The 18,522-nt window shown below is 42.3% G+C and overlaps 1 protein-coding gene across 18 annotated transcripts in view; it reads left to right on the plus strand.

The window, feature by feature from the left end:
* Positions 1-462: 462 nt before the first annotated feature.
* The window catches only part of STK33 (serine/threonine kinase 33), a 229,170-nt gene continuing 211,110 nt past the window's right edge, over positions 463-18,522 (plus strand). For 3 of the 18 annotated variants that reach the window (XM_055282511.2, XM_055282513.2, XM_055282516.2), the window contains exon 1: positions 836-1,086. The gene's annotated coding sequence lies outside the window, so the exon portion shown is untranslated. Of the gene's footprint in view, positions 747-835; positions 1,087-1,149; positions 1,181-4,821; positions 4,885-18,522 lie in introns of those variants that run through there. The other 15 variants (XM_055282521.2, XM_055282522.2, XM_055282523.2 and 12 more) reach the window with 10 other exon arrangements.

Genomic DNA, 18,522 nt, shown 5'->3' on the forward strand with positions numbered 1-18,522 from the left:
GAACATCTGCCTCAAATAATTAGGCTAGTATTAGGAGAGTTGAATTTCTTCCCCACACTGCTAGAGAGTAGGACCCAGGACCACAAAAGCCATTCCTAGTTCAGGCCAGTAAATACATTAGCATACAGCTGGACCCTCTGTTGCATGGGGCAGGCATTCAGATGGTTCTCATGGGTTTGTAGCTAAAACATATCCCTGAGAATCGTCATTTGATCTGTCAGGAGTCTTCTCAGTCCCTGCGTGGGGACAAACACCCTCCTCCCAGCATTTTCCCGTCTTTTTAGGCCAGCTCCCCACCCACTGTAGTTCAAGGCTTGCAGCTGTAGCTCCAACTGGCTGGGGGTTGAGGGCTTGACTCCGAGTGAGAAGAGTGGCCTGAGCATCAGTCACCTCAGTACCGTGATATTCCTGCTACAAAGCTTTAGTTTACGTAACATGTGGCTGCTCCTCCGTGCCCCAGACGGGGTTTTAGGTCCTTCTCTAGGGGGAGCTGCCCTTGGGCGCGCCTGGGGCTGCACCCGGGGCACGTGGGCGCCGTTGTGCAGCCGGCACCTCCGGGACAACCCCGCGGCTTGGAGAAGGGGCTTTGCACCCTCCGCCGCTCTTTGTCCCCGCGCGGCCCCCGTCCACCGCCCTGCGGCTGCTCTGCGGGCCGGAAAGTTTCTCCCGGTGCAGAATTCCGGGCTCAGCGACAGCCTGCGCCGAGTGTGCGCACCTGTCGGAGACCTGCCCGTCCGCTGGCCGCGGTGAGTGGTCCCTGGAGTCACTGGCTTAGGGCGGGCCCGCGGGATGGGGCGGGTGGCCCGGGGCGCAGCCGGCCCAGGCCGTTGCTATGGCAACGCGGTGGAAAAAACGGGCCTCTGGGTATCTCGCTGCCGGTTGGCTGGCGACCCCCCAGCGGAGGGACCGGGCCGAGCCCGCGGACCCCTCCGAGTGTCTCCTGGGGCCCAGCCGTTGGGACCCCATTTCCCCCGGGTCCGGTATTTGGGGTGGTCTCTGTCTGCCCCGGTTCATCTCCACCGTCTCGCCTCCACCCCATCTTGGGAAGTGAAACTTTTTGAAAGTTTAAAGCGAATTTACTGTAGGGTAAGTGTGTGGGAAACATCCTTAGAAGTTCTAAAATTGTGTTTCTTTTTTTTAATCTGCTAGAGCCTGGTACCTAGTGGGACCTCATTTTATGGTAGGTTTCCTGTTGCGCTTAAGATAGTCTCTTGCACCTAGAGGATGCACATAGGAGGTGATAGGATGACATAAAGCAGCCCTGTACTGGCTCTGTGGACAGGTAATTTAAGCACTCTCCCTCAGCTTCCTAAATGTAGATTATAATTTCTCACAAGGTCGTGGGTTTCAGTGAACCTATATGTGAAGCTGTTTTGTGAACAGTACATGTAAAAAGCACTTGAGCATTAGTTGTAAGGGATATTTGCATGCTGAAAGTGGTCTGGTGCTCCCCGTCCCATATCACCAGCTAAGCAGGACCTTCTTTTTTGTCTGACCACCAAATGACTCCAATATCCAACCAGAAAATAGGATGGTCCTGCCTTGGAAGAGGGCTCTGTGAATGGAAAGGAACATCAACAAGTTTTGAACCCAAACTCTTTCGTTGTTCTCCAGGCCCGTGCCTTTAGACTGTGATGGATATGCAGATATATCGCACATTTAAATTTTTAGCTCGTGTAAATCTCTGTTGCTATCTCAATGGGTCATACCAACCTCTATCTAGTTTGCAAATCAGAAATCTTGGCCTCATCCTTGACACCTCGTACTTTCTTCCTTTCCATATCCAAACAATCATCAAGTTCTATTCATTTTATCTTCAAACCAAATCTCAAATCCATTTGAGTATCTCTGTCTCTGCTACTATCACCCTAGACCAATCTACCAGTAGTAGCCTCTTAACTAACCTAAAGGTATTTATCCTTTCCTTTCAATATTCCCATCCATTCTTTGCCCTGCAGCAGGAGTAGTGTTTTAACAACTAAAATTTGATTATGCTACCCCCCCACCTCCTCTAGCTCAAAATCCATCATGGCTTCTCATTATTCTTAGAATAAAGACAAAACTCTTAATGTGGCCTAAAAGTTGGGTGACCATGTACATGACCATCCAGACCAAGATATTTTTGAGAGTTCGAGGCTGCAGTGAACTTGCCACTGCATTCCAGCCTGGGCAATGGAGTGAGACCCTGTCTCAAAAAAAAAAAAAAAAAAAGCCTGACCAACATGGTGAAACCCTGTCTCTACTAAAAAATACAAAAATTAGGCTGGGCGCGGTGGCTCACACTGGTAATCCCAGCACTTTGGGAGGCCGAGGCGGGCGGATCACAAGGTCAGGAGTTAGAGACCAGCCTGACCAACATGGTGAAACCCTGTCTCTACTAAAAAAAAAAAATACAAAAATTAGCTGGGTGTGGAGGCGTGGGCCTGTAATCCCAGCTTCTCAGGAGGCTGAGGCAGGAGAATCTCTTGAACCCGGGAGGCAGAAGTTGCAGTGAGCTGAGATCACGCCACTGCACTCCAGCCTGGGCAACAGAGCGAGACTTCGTCTCAAAAAAAAAAAAAAAAAAAAAGAAGAATGTTACTATTTATACTAGGACAGAAGGTCTAACCTGGGTCTGTGTCAGGCAAACTGAGGCAAATGGTTATTCTACATTGGCTTCTTTTCAGACTTTTGTGCCATTTTCCCTCCTACTACAGGGCTGTTGCATATGATAGTCTCCCTGCCAGATGTGCTCTTCCCTCTCCTCTTCTAACTCTTGTTCACATCTCAGATCAAGTATTTCCTCAGGAAAACTGCTTCTGACTGTCTAGGACAAACCGGCTTAACATAGGTTCTTCTGACACCAGTGATTTCTTCTTAGTAGCACTTAATCACAATTGCAATTTAAAATTTGTCTGTGTAAATACTTGAATGATAAGCGTTTTCCTATGTCATTAAACAGTCTCTGAAAAGATCACATGGTGGTTAGGAGCACAGGCAGATGGCTTAGATCTGAATCCCAGCTCTGTCACAATTCCTTATCTGAAAACTTATGATGCTAGTTGTGTTTTAAAATTCAGAATTTTCACTTTATAGAAAGATGACATGGTATAGACACTATATCATGTCTAATGGGGTCTGGGGCAGCACTTTGTAATCAAACACATTAACTTTTCTTTAGTAAAATGAATTCGCTCTAAGTAGGATAGAGATGATACATTGTTTCATTGTCAGTTTAGGTCAGGTTTTCCAAATGAGTTTGCCACAAGTTTATGAAAACACTTGACTCTTGTTGGAGGCCTAGGTGGGAGGATCACTTGAGGCTAAGAGTTTGAGACCAGCTTGGGCAGCATAATAAGACCCATCTCTACAAAATTTTTTAAAAATTAGCCAGGCATGGTGGTGTACATCTATAGTCCCAGCTACTCAGAAGGCTGAGGTGGGAGGATCTCTTGAGCCCCAGAGCAAACCCCAGGCTGCAGTGAGCTATGATTGCACCACTGCAGTCCAGTCTGGGTGACAGAGTGAGACCCTGTCTCTGAAAAAAAGGAAAAAAAAAAAAAAAAAGAAAACACTTGATTTTCTAAGATTTTTGGGTTTAGAATTTCAGATGAGGATATGTGATTCTGCTTTAGTGTAGCCTTGAGCCAGTCATTTAACTCCTCTGGCCTCAGATTCCTCAACTGTAAAATGGAGATAATACCAGCACCTGCCTATGTCACAGGCTCCATGTCATGCTGTTTTGAGAAGTAAACGAGTTAGTGCATGTTAACTGTGTAGAACAGGGAATGGTCCTTCATCAGTACTATAAAAGGGTCAGTTCTCATATCATTTTTATTAGCTCTGTAATAACCCACACTATGGATGAAACATTATTTATTTGCAATTTACTTATTGTTGAATATTTAGACTTCAGGTACAAAATGTATTAATGGTTGTCTTTACACTTAAATCTTTTTGCTACATTTTTGATTACTTAAGATCAGTTCCTAGGCTGGGCATGGGGACCCATGCATGTAAAACCAGCACTTTTAGAGGCTGAGGTGGGAGGATCACTTGAGGCCAGGAGTTTGAGACCAGTCTGGGCAACATAGCAAGATCCTATCTCTAAAAAATAAAAAATAAAAAAATTAGCCAGGTGTGGTGGCATATAAATGTAGCCAGCCTCTAATGCTCAGGAGGCCAAGGTGGGAGGATCTCTTTGACCCAGGAGTTTGAGGCTGCAGTGAACTTGCCACTGCATTCCAGCCTGGGCGATGGAGTGAGACCCTGTCTCAAAAAAAAAAAAAAAAAAAAAAAAAAAAACAGTTCCAAAAATGAAATTATAGGGAGGTCAAAGGGCAGGAACATTGTTAATGCTCTCAAAACATCGAAACATTGCCATACTGTTTTTCAGAAAGATTATGCCAATGTAAATTGCCGCCGTCAGTTTTATGACACCCATATTAGCATTATTATTTTAAAAACTTTGCTAATTTCACAGATAAAAATGGCACCTCCTTATTTTAACTCACATCTGTCATTATTAATATGTTTTAAGTGAAATCTTATTGTTAGCTATTAGCAAAAGCTTTTTGATGGTTTTTGTATTGGAGTCTTAGTTTTTTCTCACCAATTGTTTAATTGTTTGATTTTTATCTTCCCCAGCCCAGGCAGGAGCCACTATGCTGGGCTTTGGCTGGAATTAGTTGAATAACTTATCCCTGGAGCCTGGGGCGAGTTGTTACTTGCCTGCAGGCTACAGGGCAAGGTAGAAAACTGTTTCAGAGGCTGTTTCTTGGGGGGAAATCTGGAATCAAGACTGGGCTGATTGCTTGTTTATCTGAACTTTGCGTCAAACAGGGCTTGGAAGAAAGAGAGCATCCATGTAGGAGGCAAAGACCAAGACAGACAAGGAAAGGCAGAGTAATTTTTTTTTTAATTTTATTATTATTATACTTTAGGTTTTAGGGTACATGTGCACAATGTGCAGGTTTGTTACATATGTATCCATGTGCCATGTTGGTGTGCTGCACCCATTAACTCATCATTTACATTAGGTATATCTCCTAATGCTATCCCTCCCCCCTCCCCCCACCCCACAACAGTCCCCGGTGTATGATGTTCCCCTTCCTGTGTCCATGTGTTCTCATTGTTCAATTCCCACCTATGAGTGAGAACATGCGGTGTTTGGTTTTTTGTCCTTGCGATAGTTTGCTGAGAATGATGGTTTCCAGTTTCATCCATGTCCCTACAAAGGTAATTTTCAAAGCTGGAGGAGAAAAGCTGCAACCTCTTTTTTTTGCAGAGACATTGCAGTTTCCTGTATGGAGGACGAGGGAATGCTGGGGGCACTGTCTTGGCCATACACTGAACCATGTGAACTCTTGTTATAGTGAGGGTATTGACCCTTCGTCATTTGGGACATCTTCCCCACAATTGCCCTTTCACTTTGGTGGCTTATGATTTATAGAAATTAAAACAATTTTATGTTGTCTGCCTGTTAATCTTTTCCTTTATGATCCATTGCTTTTATGCTTAGAAAGTCCTTCCCATGAAGAGACCAGCTACCTATCTGCATTTTCTTTAAAAATGTTATTTTGTAATGTCAGCAAATCACGAGGTAAAGAAAATAAGTACAAGAAAGCTGAGTAGTGTGATGTCCAATAAAAAACCTAAAAGAGGATGATACAAAGGTGGGTACTCGTGTCTTCTTCATGTGTCCTTGAATCAAGGCGCAGAAAAGAGCTTATACTGCTGTAAGGGAGATTTAGGAAGCCTGTTTCTGACAGTTGTTTGAACTGATGGCTGTTTCAACCATTGACTTATCTGTCACACGTTGTAGAAACTTATCCTTAGAGACTTACAGAAGAAGTATCCTTCTGAAAGAGAAGATGTGTTCTCTGGAGCTATTTTCTACTTTTATTCCTCTGATTATACTATGTAGTACTTCAAACACCTATAGTTGTTAAATACTGAGAAATAACTTCCCTGTTTTTAAAAAGAGGCTTACAAAATGGAAAATGCAATATAAAATTAATTGCTGACTTTTTTGGCATTGTTAAATTGGTATGCCTTAAGATGCGATTCAGAAAGAATTTCCTGGGGGGTGGAGCCAAGATGGCCGAATAGGAACAGCTCCGGTCTCCAGCTCCCAGCCCCAGCGACACAGAAGACGGGTGATTTCTGCACTTCTGCTTGAGGTACCGGTTTCATCTCACTAGGGAGTGCCTAACAGTGGGTTCAGGACAGTCAGTGAAGCGCACTGTGCGCGAGCTGAAGCAGGGCGAGGCATTGCCTCACTCGGGAAGCGCAAGGGGTCAGGGAGTTCCCTTTCCTAGTCAAAGAAAGGGGAAACAGACGGCACCTGGAATATCGGGTCAGTCCCGTCCTAATACTGCGCTTTTCCAACGGGCCTGGAAAATGGCACACTAGGAGATTGTGTCCCGCACCTGGCTCGGAGGGTCCTATGCCCACAGAGTCTTGCTGATTGCTAGCACAGCAGTCTGAGATCACGCTGCAAGGCGGCAGCGAGGCTGGGGGAGGGGCGCCCGCCATTGCCCAGGCTTGCTTAGGTAAACAAAGCAGCCAGGAAGCTCGAACTGGGTGGAGCCCACCACAGCTCAAGGAGGCCTGCCTGGCTCTGTAGGCTCCACCTCTGGGGGCAGGGCACAGACAACCAAAAACTCAGCGAGAACCTCCACAGCCTTAAATGTCCCTGTCTGACTGACAGCTTTGAAGAGAGTAGTGGTTCTCCCAGCACGCAGCTGGAGATCTGAGAAAGGACAGACTGCCTCCTAAAGTGGGTCCCTCACCCCTGAGCAGCCTAACTGGGAGGCACCCCCCCAGTAGGGACAGACTGACACCTCATTCAACCAGGTACTCCTCTGAGACAAAACTTTCAGAGGAACTATCAGACAGCTGAATTTGTGGTCTCACGAAAATCCGCTGTTCTGCAGCCACCGGTGCTGACACCCAGCCAAACAGGGTCTGGAGTGGACCTCTAGTAAACTCCAACAGACCTGCAGCTGAGGGTCTTGTCTGGTAGAAGGAAAATTAACAAACAGAAAGGACATCCACACCAAAAACTCATCTGTACATCACCATCATCGAAGACAAAAAGTAGACAAAACCACAAAGATGGGGAAAAAACAGACCAAAAAAACTGGAAACTCTAAAAAACAGAGCACCTCTCCTCCCCCAAAGGAACGCAGTTCCTCACCAGCAACGGAACAAAGCTGGATGGAGGATGACTTTGATGAGTTGAGAGAAGAAGGCTTCAGACGATCAAACTACTCTGAGCTACGAGAGGAAATTCAAAACAATAGCAAAGAAGTTAAAAACTTTGAAAAAAAATTAGAAGAATGGATAACTAGAATAACCAATGGAGAGAAGGGCTTAAAGGAGATGATGGAGCTGAAAGCCAAGTTTCGAGAACTACGCGAAGAATGCAGAAGCCTCAGTAGCAGATGCGATCAACTGGAAGAAAGGGTATCGCTGATAGAAGATGAAATGAATGAAATGAAGAGAGAAGGGAAGTTTAGAGAAAAAAGAATAAAAAGAAATGAACAAAGCCTCCAAGAAATTTGGGACTATGTGAAAAGACCAAACCTACGTCTGATTGGTGTACCTGAAAATGATGGGGAGAATGGAACCAAGTTGGAAAACACTCTGCAAGATATTATCCAGGAGAACTTCCCCAATCTAGCAAGGCAGGCCAGCATTCAGATTCAGGAAATACAGAGAACGCCACAAAGATACTCCTCGAGAAGGGCAACTCCAAGACACATAATTGTCAGATTCACCAAAGTTGAAATGAAGGAAAAAATGTTAAGGGCAGCCAGAGAGAAAGGTCGGGTTACCCACAAAGGGAAGCCCATCAGACTAACAGCTGATCTCTCAGCAGAAACTCTACAAGCCAGAAGAGAGTGGGGGCCGATATTCAACATTCTTAAAGAAAAGAATTTTCAACCCAGAATTTCCTATCCCGCCAAACTAAGCTTCATAAGTGAAGGAGAAATAAAATACTTTACAGACAAGCAAACGCTGAGTGATTTTGTCACCACCAGGCCTGCCCTAAAAGAGCTCCTGAAGGAAGCACTAAACATGGAAAGGAATAACCGGTACCAGCCACTGCAAAAACATGCCAAATTGTAAAGACCATCAAGGCTAGGAAGAAACTATAGCAACTAACGAGCAAAATAACCAACTAACATCATAATGACAGGATCAGATTCACACATAACAATATTCACGTTAAATGTAAATGGGCTAAATGCTCCAATCAAAAGACACAGACTGGCAAACTGGATAAGGAGTCAGGACCCATCAGTGTGCTGTATTCAGGAAACCCATCTCACGTGCAGAGACACACATAGACTCAAAATAAAGGGATGGAGGAAGATCTATCAAGCAACTGGAAAACAAAAAAAGGCAGGGGTTGCAATCCTAGTCTCTGATAAAATAGACTTTAAACCAACAAAGATCAAAAGAGACAAAGAAGGCCATTACATAATGGTAAAGGGATCAATTCAACAAGAAGAGCTAACTATCCTAAATATATATGCACCCAACACAGGAGCACCCAGATTCATAAAGCAAGTCCTGAGTGACCTACAAAGGGACTTAAACTCCCACACAATAATAATGGGAGATTTTAACACCCCACTGTCAGCATTAGACAGATCAACGAGACAGAAAGTTAACAAGGATATCCAGGAATTGAACTCAGCTCTACATAAAGTGGACCTAATAGACATCTACAGAACTCTCCACCCCAAATCAACAGAATATACATTTTTTTCAGCACCACACCACACCTATTCCAAAATTGACCACATAGTTGGAAGTAAAGCTCTTCTCAGCAAATGTAAAAGAACAGAGATTATAACAAACTGTCTCTCAGACCACAGTGCAATCAAACTAGAACTCAGGATTAAGAAACTCAGTCAAAACCGCTCAACTACATGGAAACTGAACAACCTGCTCCTGAATGACTATTGGGTACATAATGAAATGAAGGCAGAAATAAAGATGTTCTTTGAAACCAACGAGAACAAAGACACAACATACCAGAATCTCTGGGACACGTTCAAAGCAGTGTGTAGAGGGAAATTTATAGCACTAAATGCCCACAAGAGAAAGCAGGAAAGATCCAAAATTGACACCCTAACATCACAATTAAAAGAACTAGAAAAGCAAGAGCAAACACATTGAAAAGCTAGCAGAAGGCAATAAATAACTAAAATCAGAGCAGAACTGAAGGAAATAGAGACACAAAAAACCCTTCAAAAAATTAATGAATCCAGGAGCTGGTTTTTTGAAAAGATCAACAAAATTGATGGACCGCTAGCAAGACTAATAAAGAAGAAAAGAGAGAAGAATCAAATAGATGCAATAAAAAACGAAAAAGGGGAGATCACCACCGATCCCACAGAAATACAATCTACCATCAGAGAATACTACAAACACCTCTATGCAAATAAACTAGAAAATCTAGAAGAAATGGATAAATTCCTGGACAAATACACCCTCCCAAGACTAAACCAGGAAGAAGTTGAATCTCTGAATAGACCAATAACAGGTTCTGAAATTGTGGCAATAATCAATAGCTTACCAACCAAAAAGAGTCCAGGACCTGATGGATTCACAGCTGAATTCTACCAGAGGTACAAGGAGGAACTGGTACCATTCCTTCTGAAACTATTCCAATCGATAGAAAAAGAGGGAATCCTCCCTAACACATTTTACGAAGCCAGCATCGTCCTGATACCAAAACCTGGCAGAGACATAACCAAAAAAGAGAATTTCAGACCAATATCCTTGATGAACATTGATGCAAAAATCCTCAATAAAATACTGGCAAACCGAATCCAGCAGCACATCAAAAAGCTTATCCACCATGATCAAGTGGGCTTCATCCCTGGGATGCAAGGCTGGTTCAACATACGCAAATCAATAAATGTAATCCAGCATATAAACAGAACCAAAGACAAAAACCACATGATTATCTCAATAGATGCAGAAAAGGCCTTTGACAAAATTCAACAACCCTTCATGCTAAAAACTCTCAATAAGTTAGGTATTGATGGGACGTATCTCAAAATAATAAGAGCTATCTACAACAAACCCACAGCCAATATCATACTGAATGGGCAAAAACTGGAAGCATTCCCTCTGAAAACTGGCACAAGACAGGGATGCCCTCTCTCACCGCTCCTATTCAACATAGTGCTGGAAGTTCTGGCCAGAGCAATCAGGCAGGAGAAGGAAATAAAGGGTATTCAATTAGAAAAAGAGGAAGTCAAATTGTCCCTGTTTGCAGATGACATGATTGTATATCTAGAAAACCCCATTGTCTCAGCCCAAAATCTCCTTAAGCTGATTAGCAACTTCAGCAAAGTCTCAGGATACAAAATTAATGTACAAAAATCACAAGCATTCTTGTACACCAATAACAGACAAACAGAGAGCCAAATCATGAGTGAACTCCCATTCACAATTGCTTCAAAGAGAATAAAATACCTAGGAATCCAACTTACAAGGGATGTGAAGGACCTCTTCAAGGAGAACTACAAACCACTGCTCAATGAAATAAAAGAGGATACAAACAAGTGGAAGAACATTCCATGCTCATGGGTTGGAAGAATCAATATGGTGAAAATGGCCATACTGCCCAAGGTAATTTATAGATTCAATGCCATCCCCATCAAGCTACCAATGACTTTCTTCACACAATTGGAAAAAACTACTTTCAAGTTCATATGGAACCAAAAAAGAGCCCGCATCGCCAAGTCAATCCTAAGCCAAAAGAACAAAGCTGGAGGCATCACGCTACCTGACTTCAAACTATACTACAAGGCTACAGTAACCAAAACAGCATGGTACTGGTACCACAACAGAGACATAGATCAATGGAACAGAACAGAGCCCTCAGAAATGATGCCGCATAGCTACAACTATCTGATCTTTGACAAACCTGACAAAAACAAGAAATGGGGAAAGGATTCCCTATTTAATAAATGGTGCTGGGAAAACTGGCTAGCCATATGTAGAAAGCTGCAACTGGATCCCTTCCTTACACCTTATACAAAAATTAATTCAAGATGGATTAAAGACTTATATGTTAGACCTAAAACCATTAAAATCCTACGAGAAAACCTAGGCAATACCATTCAGGACATAGGCGTGGACAAGGACTTCATGTCTAAAACACCAAAAGCAATGGCAACAAAAGCCAAAATCGACAAATGGGATCTCATTAAACTAAAGAGCTTCTGCACAGCAAAAGAAACTATCATCAGAGTGAACAGGCAACCTACACAATGGGAGAAAATTTTTGCAACCTACTCATCTGACAAAGGGCTAATATCCAGAATCTACAATGAACTCAAACAAATTTACAAGAAAAAAACAAACAACCCCATCGAAAAGTGGGCAGAGGACATGAACAGACACTTCTCAAAAGAAGACATTTATGCAGCCAAAAAACACATGAAGAAATGCTCCTCATCACTGGCCATCAGAGAAATGCAAATCAAAACCACAGTGAGATACCATCTCACACCAGTTAGAATGGCCATCATTAAAAAATCAGGAAACAACAGGTGCTGGAGAGGATGTGGAGAAATAGGAACACTTTTACACTGTTGGTGGGACTGTAAACTAGTTCAACCATTGTGGAAGTCAGTGTGGTGATTCCTCAGGGATCTAGAACTAGAAATACCATTTGACCCAGCCATCCCATTACTGGGTATATACCCAAAGGACTATAAATCATGCTGCTATAAAGACACATGCACACGTATGTTTATTGCGGCACTATTCACAATAGCAAAGAGTTGGAACCAACCTAAATGTCCAACAACGATAGACTGGATTAAGAAAATGCGGCACATATACACCATGGAATACTATGCAGCCATAAAAAATGATGAGTTCGTGTCCTTTGTAGGGACATGGATGAAACTGGAAAACATCATTCTCAGTAAACTATCGCAAGGACAAAAAACCAAACACCGCATGTTCTCACTCATAGGTGGGAATTGAACAATGAGAACTCATGGACACAGGAAGGGGAACATCACGCTCTGGGGACTGTTGTGGGGTGTGGGGAGGGGGGAGGGACAGCATTAGGAGATACACCTAATGCTAAATGACGAGTTAATGGGTGCAGGAAATCAACATGGCACATGGATACATATGTAACAAACCTGCACATTGTGCACATGTACCCTAAAACCCTAAAGTATAATAAAAAAAAAAAAAAAAAAAAAAAAAAAAATTTCCTTTCCTGCTGAACTCCAGTATATATGAGTGAGGCTAATTGTGTTTTGTTTGGATTTATCTTAGAGCTCTAGAATGTGAAGAATGGACATCTTATTTTTAAGCTTTAATATATATTTTCTTAGTTTATTAACTAAAATAAATTGTAGAGTGCATAAGAAATTACTAACCTCACAAATCCCACAGTTTTATTGACTTGAATTTGTTTTATTTTAAAAAGTTTACAAGGTGAGGGGCAGTAATTTTAATAATTAGAATGTCCTTTCTACATATAATGGACTAATTATCTTAACCATTGACTTGTCAGTTAAGTTCAATAAGGATGTGGTATTACATTAGAAATAAATTAAGAAAAAACAATTTTCTATTGATAAAGTTAAGTTCACTTAGGAATACTATTATTGATCCTTATTTTTGATAAAGTTATTTAGTAAACAATATTGACTATTATAAACATTCATTCAATAAATATTTACGGGGTGCTGATCATATGCCAGGCACAGTTCTAGAATATTGTATTATATGTTTACTTTTATAGTGTATGTGTAAAAAGTTTGCTTGTGATTTAGTATTCTTAACATGAGCTGATGATTATTTGGAAAAACTGGCCATTTGGACTCACACATTAATTCAGAGACTCATAAAAAAGCCTTAAGTAAAATGTTCATGCAGTCTCCAAGGTTGAGATGTTGGTTATTGAAAGTTCTACTCTGTTACTTTGTCGTTATCATGGTGGAATGCTTGTCTACCACAGAGCTCACTGGGAGAAAATCCATTTACCATTTACCAAAGGCAGTGCATCTGAGGCTCAGGTTCTTAGACTTGAATTCTTTAAAGTTTGTTTGCTGCTAGCAAATCTAACATCGAGGCTCTTATATCTGCTCTAAGGAGCTCAGCTTCCAAACAGCTGAAATATTGGGAAGATAGCAAATATTTATCCTTGGATATTTTTCATGGAAATCCAATTAATTTTCCTCTCAATCTTCTTTATTTTGGTTTTCAGTTTATGGCAATAAAATTCAATATTTTTCATATTTGTTATTATAAAAGTAAACACCAATATCCAGCAGTGATTTTCAAGTTAACTTCTTTATTGCTTTTCTGTCATGTCTCTTTGATGGTACATATAATATGTAAACTTGGCTCCTTTTTATAGTTGCACCTCACTTTTTTTATTGAGATATAATTTACATACCATAAAATTCACCCTTTTAAAGTGCACACTAGTTAAATAGTAGTGACACTAGCAATCATAACTATTTAATTCCAGAACATTTTTATCACCCTCAAGAAGAACCCTCACATCCAGTAGCAGTCATGCCTTGTTCTCCCTTTCCCTGAGTCCCTGGCAAACATCAGTGTTTCTCTCTCTGTAGATTTGCCTGTTATGGAAATTTTATATAAATGGAATTATACAATATGTGGCCTTTGCATCTGACTTCTTTCACTTGGCATGATGTTTTCAAAGTTCATTTCTGTTGTAGTATGTATCAGTACTTTATTCCTTTTTATGACCAAATAGAATTCCATTGTATGGTACATTTTGTGTATCCATTCATCAGTTGATGACCATTTGGGTTATTTTCATTTTTTTTTGGTATTTTGAATAATGCTGCTATGAATATTCATGTACAAGTTTTTGTGTGAACATATATTATCAGTTCTCCTGGGTTCTCTAGGAGTGGAATTACTCATCATATGGTAACTCTGTGTTTAACTGTTTGAGGAACTGTCAAACTGTTTTCCAAAGTGGCTACCATTTTGCATTCCCAGCGGCAATGTATGAGGGTTCTCATTTCTCCATAGTTTCACTAGAACTTGTTACTGTCTTTTTGAGTGTAGCCATCCTAGTATGTGTGAAGTGGTATCTCATTATGGTTTTGATTTACATTTTCCTGATAACTAATGATGTTAGGATCTTTTCATGTGTTAATATGAAGATATGCAATTTGTATATCTTCTTTGGAGAAATACCTGTTCAAATATTTTGTCTGTTTTTAATTTGGGTTGTCTTTTTCTTGTTCAGTTGTAAGAGTTCTTTATGTAGTCCGGATATTAGACTCTACTCAGATATTTGATTTGCAAATATTTTCTTCCATTTCGTAGATTGTCTTTTTACCTCCTTGGTAGTATTCCTTGAAGCACAAAAATTTTTAATTTTATGAAGTCGAATATATTTTTTCTTTGGTTTAGGTGCCATATCTAAAATACACTATTGCCTAATACAAAGTCATAAAGATTTACCCCTATGTTTTCTTCTAAAAGTTCTGTAATTTTAGCTCTTATATTTAGATTCTGGATCCATTTTGAGTTAATTTTTGTTTATGATTTGAAGTAGATGTCCAGATTCATTATTTTATATGTAGCTATTCAGTTGTCCTGTTTGTTGTACACTTCATTTCACTTGTTAAAGTCAACTAGTCAGGCATGTTTTGGGGAGACAAAATTTGGATGATTCCTTGTCACCCCAGTTATATGCCACCATCCTACACAGAGGACATTCCAGGCAAAGAAACATTCCATATTGCTAACAGGACTTTGGCTCCAAATTTCCATCTAGGCATATAATTTGGTGAATTAGTGCTATGGATGGAATGTTTGTGTTCCCTCAGAATTCATATGTTGAGGTCTAAATCCCCAGTGTGATGGTATTTTGGGGCATTTGAAAGGTAATTAGGTCATGAGGGTGGAGCCCTCATGAATGGTATTAGTGACCTTATAAGGGAATGGAAAGATGAGAATGCTCTCTGTTCTCCACCATGAGAGGGCAGAGCAGGAACATGGCCATTTGCAAACTAGGAAGAGTACCCCCACCAAGCATCAGATCTGCTGGTGTCCTGGTCTTGGACTTCTCAGCCTCCAGAACTGTGAGAAATAAATGTTTGTTGTTTAAGCCACCCAGTCGATGGTATTCTGTTAGAGCAGCCTGAACTAAGATAATTGGCCTGTTGAGGATGTAAGCTTCAAGGCTGCTTCCCTGTCTAGTCTCACTTAAGGCCTCTAAGTAGACCCATATGGGTGCCCCTTTGCCATCTTTTTTTCAGGATCGTAACCTGATTCCCACTTGACCCCTTGGGGAAAGGGAAGAGCAAAGCAAGGATTGCCCTCTCCCAAGAAGAGGCATTAAGATTTTCCTTACAGCCTCATGGGAGAAACAGGAAGGGCCATGTGAACCTTTCCACAAAGAAAAGATGATGATCTTCAAGGGAAGAAAGAACTTTTCATCTTTTTTTTTTTTTTTTTTTTTTTTTTTACCTTCCATTGAAAACTCCTTCCTCTGGAATTGTGATCCAGTTGAGCCGTGGCTTGTTCAGAACTCCTTTTCTTGGAGTGGAATGATAGGGAGGTGTGCCTTGTGTTCTTCCCAGAGGTTCAAGCGTGCAGTGTGGAAAAGCTTAGGATTGGTGAGCTCAGGCTCACCTGGGTGCAAATTTTGGTCCTACATTTCTGGCTTTGGTTCCTTTTTCTATAAAATGGGGCTTATAATTACAACTTCCCAGAATTCTGAAAAGCAAATATCATAGGTAAAGTGCCTAACAAATATGTAGCCCTTCAATAAACACTGGTTTCCCATCCCATTAGAGAAATGTTTTCAAATTTTCTAATAAATTTGTATAAATGCAATTAAAAAAAAACTCCATAGAGTCTTAGAGTTGAGAGGGATCTTCATACTTGATGTCATAAATAATACTTTGCTGAATCTGTTATAGCTCTTTTCATGTTTGTTCACTTAATTTATTGTTTTTGTTGATCACCTACTGTGCATCAGACACCATTCTGTCTGTCACAAATTACTGAGGGAGAGATGCCAGATACACATGACACACAGCCTGGCCTGTGGTTGCCACTGCACTCATCCTCACTTCCCTCATTTGAGTCATTCACTTACTAAATTATGAGCCAGATACTATGCTAGGTTTTTGGGATACAAAGATAAAAAGATACACTCCATGTCGAGCTCATAATCTGTTGTGGAGGGAAACAAGCCAAGTCTTGGCTCACTGCAACCTCCACCTCCCAGATTCAAGTGATTCTGCTGCCCCAGCCTCCCGAGTAACTGGGATTACAGGTGCCCACCACCATGCCCAGCTAATTTTTCTAGTTTTAGTAGAGACAGGGTTTCACCATGTTGGCCAGGCTGGTCTCAAACTCCTGACCTCAAGTGATCCACCCATCTCGGCCTCCCAAAGTGCTGGGATTCCAGGTGTGAGCCACTGTGCCCAGCCCAAGCCAAGAAATTATAATCCCCTGAGGCAGGTGCTATAACAGACATTGGTTGGTGTGAAGGGAGATGGAGGAGAGCACTTCTGTGCCTGCTTGGGGGAAGTCAGGGAGGGATGAGCAAAAGGGAAGAGGAAGCTGAGGCAGAAGGAGCAGCAGACTCAAAGGCTTAGAGGTGGAAAAGCATGTAAGTCTTAGAGGAAGGTGAGATCTAGAAGAATAATGGCAGACAATGACTGGATAGGCTAGCATGCCATTTTACAAAGAGCCTGTTATGCCAGGTTGGGATTCGAAGTCAGGTTTTTTTTTTTTTTTTTTCTTTTCCGAGATGGAGTCTGGCTTTGTTGCCCAGGCTAGAGTGGAGTGGCACGATCTTGGCTCACTGTAGCCTTTGCCACCTGGGCTCAAGCCATCCTCCCATCTCAGCCTCCTGAGTAGCTGGGAGCACAGGCATGCACTGCCACGCCTGGCTACATTTTTTGTTTTTTTCAGGTGGAGTTTTGCTCTTGTTGTCCAGGCTGGAGTGCAATGGCACAGTCTTGGCTCACTGCAAACTCTACCTCCCGGGTTCAAGCGATTCTCCTGTCTCAGCCTCCCAAGTAGCTGGGATAATAGGTGTGTGCCATCACACCTGGCTAATTTTGTATTTTTAGTAGAGACGAGGTTTTACCATGTTGGTCAGGCTGGTCTTGAACTCTTCAAGTGATCTGCCCGCCTTGGCCTCCCAAAGTGCTGGGATTACAGGTGTGAGCCACCGCACCTGGTGCTAATTTTTAATTTTTGTATTTTTTATAGAGACAGGGCTTTTGCCATGTTGCTGAGGCTGGTCTTGAACTCCTGGGCTCAAGCAATCTGCCTGCCTCAGCCTCCCAAAGTGCTTGGATTACAGGCATGAGCCACCGAGCCCTGCTTGAGGTCCATTTTGTTGGATAAGACAGAAACACAATTTGTAGTTAATTAACATCTGTCTTGGACTTGCTCTTCTTCTAAGGCTAGCTTAAAAAAATCATTTTTGGCTGGGCGCGGTGCCTCATGCCTGTAATCCCAGCACTTTGGGAGGCTGAGGCGGGCAGATCACCTTAAGTCAGGAGTTCGAGACCAGCCTGGCCAACATTGGGAAACTGCATCTCTTCTAAAAATACAAAAATTAACCAGGTGTGGTAGTGGGCGCCTGTAGTCCCAGCTACTCGGGAGGCTGAGGCAGGAGAATTGCTTGAACCTGGGAGGCAGAGGTTGCAGTCAACCGAGATTACGCCACTGCACTCCAGCCTGGGTGACAGAGTGAGACTCTGCCTCAAAAAGAAAAAAAAAGACTGGGCGCAGTGGCTCATGCCTGTAATCCCAGCATTTTGGGAGGCCAAGGCGGGTGGATCACCTGAGGTCAGGAGTTTGAGACCAGCCTGGCGAACATGGTGAAACCTCGTCCCTACTAAAAATACAAAAATTGGCAGAGCCTGGTGGTGCATGCCTGTAATCCCTGCTCCTTGGGGGGCTGAGGCAGGAGAATCGCTTGAACCCGGGAGGTGGAGGTTGCAGTCAGCTGAGATCGTACCACTGCACTCCAGCCTGGGCGACAGTGATACTCCATCTCAAAAAAAAAAAAAAAAAAAAAAAATCATTTTCTTTGTCTTTTGTCTGTAGCATTTTCTCTAAGAATCTGCTATTTTGGGGTTTTGCCTTCCTCATTGTCTTCATATAGCATCCTGCCTGGATTAACTGCCTGTTTACCTTAGGGCTATTACCTTTCACTTCATGGAGAGCTCCCTCTGTGGCTGTATGCTTTGTCTGAAAGGGTCTAAACTGTTTGCCCTGGCACTTGGTAACAGGAGAGACCTTTCCTATTGGATGGCTGAGACCTAGTAGAGAGAGAGCTGCTGGAGAAGGGCCAGGTATAAGGGGGAAGGCGCCTAAACCAGAGGTTTATCCTCTGGTGCTGCTGACGTTGGCATTATCATAGTGTTGCTCTGATCATTGCCCATAGTATCTCACTGATTGGCCTTGCTCCGACGCTGTGTCTCTCAGGCCTCTCTTGCCCTGCCTTATTTGTAGTATTAATAC

This window comes from Symphalangus syndactylus, chromosome 6 (assembly GCF_028878055.3).
Source record: "Symphalangus syndactylus isolate Jambi chromosome 6, NHGRI_mSymSyn1-v2.1_pri, whole genome shotgun sequence".
NCBI classification, from domain to species: Eukaryota; Metazoa; Chordata; class Mammalia; order Primates; family Hylobatidae; genus Symphalangus; species Symphalangus syndactylus.